Genomic DNA, 1873 nt, shown 5'->3' with positions numbered 1-1873 from the left:
TGATTCCGTGTAACCACAATGGCAAGCAGCGAAATATTTATCTATGCTAAATAATCTGTTGAGTTGGAAATATAAGAATGGACTTTAAATTTGTTATAGAAATAAACTAGGACATGGTTTCTCAAACTTGTTTGATCATAGGAATTCTGGTGGATGCTCATTAAAATGTCAGCTCCATTTCAGAACTGTAGGCTCTAGTTCATACTTATGAGAAAAGTGGAAAATACTGAACTGGGGTAAGTATTTCAACTGTTCTTCTACAAGGGTTTGCCAGTTAAACTCCAAGGTAACCCACCCATCTGATGAGACCATGTTGAAAAACATTTCATTCTCTTTCTTTCCCTGCCTTTCTTCGAGGAAACATTATGCCAGGCACTGTTATATGCTGAGAAAACAAAGATAAGCAAAGATTCTCACTGAAGTGCCAGACAAAGACAGTAAACAAGTATACACAGTGGATTAAGTGCTAAAATAGGTATTACAGGATACTATGCACTTAGAGAAGAGGAAACGTCTGGCCTGGCTGAAGCTTGGGGCTAGGCTGGGGAAAGTGGAGGTAGATGAGACTAGTGAGGGTCAGACCGTGAATGGCCTTGCATGTCACCCTGAGGATGTTAGGTTTAGTTCTGGAGACAATTTAGAGTTGTTGGGAATAAACCTAGCTATCCCCAGCACTTGGTACAAAATGATTTCAAAGTGTAACTTGACAAGAATGTCATAGGACTAGATTCTTCTCAGCTAACTTATATACAAGCTTATTGTGCAAAAACAGATAGAAGGGTTCCTTTGGTTGACTCAGAAAGCTCAGCCCTTTCTGTAAGCATGGGATTCTTGGGAACAGTTTGCAAATCAAAATCCTATGCTCCCCAAAAAACTATAAAAATTGAAGGGTAATTTTGTTATAATCTTTGAAGAGAGCCTCTCTACTGTCTAGCAAAGCTCCTTCCATGCAGCAGCCCAGTCCCCTAGGTGCACAAGCACTGGGCTTGTGGCACTCAGCCCAGTCGGCCTAGGTTGTACACAACCCAGCGAAGGGGCATCCACATTCTCCTGTAGTTGAACAGGCTCTGGTTAAACAGGCTCATTCATTTAACAACCTCTACTTTATGATAAATAGGTATCTTTCCTATTGAAGCAAGGTCTTTGGGAATAACCAATTCAATTATATAGCTCTCATGTCTCCTGTTCACCTTGTTTCTTTAGTCTTCCCTTAAAAAAGACCTTCTCCTCTACTGCATCTCAGTTCTCCCACATGCATCCAATTTGTCCATGTTGCCTCTTGAAAATGTGACCACCAGAGTTACATTTCTTTTGCTACTTCTTTCCTCTTATTACTACAAATGTATATTTTAAAAAATTTATCATGAAAGGGCCTTATTAAGGGCTTTTCTGGTTAGCACTGCCTTAAAATATATATGAAAGAAACATCCATGAAATAGAGTAAAAGTAGCATTGAAAAACAGCTCCGTGTTAAGCCAGACACTGACTATTTGATGAAATGCTGACATTTAACCATCATAAGGAAAACTGATATGCTGTCAAGATTGCCTAGCATTTTTTTTTGTGGAAAAAAAAATAAGAACCTAGAGTAGTGAGAGGAATGTCAGAGAAGATCAATGTTTGTGGAGTGAATAAAATGAAAGTCCACATACCAGGGAAAAAGGAAATGTCTTTAGTTTGGGGATCTCAGATTTGTCCGGTTCAAGGAGCTTCCAGTCTTGAAGAAATGTAGGCACTCAGGTAGAGCAAGCTGACTTCTTAATGGAGTCTGACAAGAGGGCTCTAGTGGGTGGGACATATAAAGTTGTCGAGGAAAAGCCAGAGACATTTAAGTAAGCTTCACATAGGGGTTCTGGTTTGGGAGCAAAAAAAA

Source organism: Pteropus vampyrus, unplaced genomic scaffold (assembly GCF_000151845.1).
Source record: "Pteropus vampyrus isolate Shadow unplaced genomic scaffold, Pvam_2.0 Scaffold67, whole genome shotgun sequence".
NCBI classification, from domain to species: domain Eukaryota; kingdom Metazoa; phylum Chordata; class Mammalia; order Chiroptera; family Pteropodidae; genus Pteropus; species Pteropus vampyrus.
Note: the sequence above shows the minus strand (reverse complement) of the source record.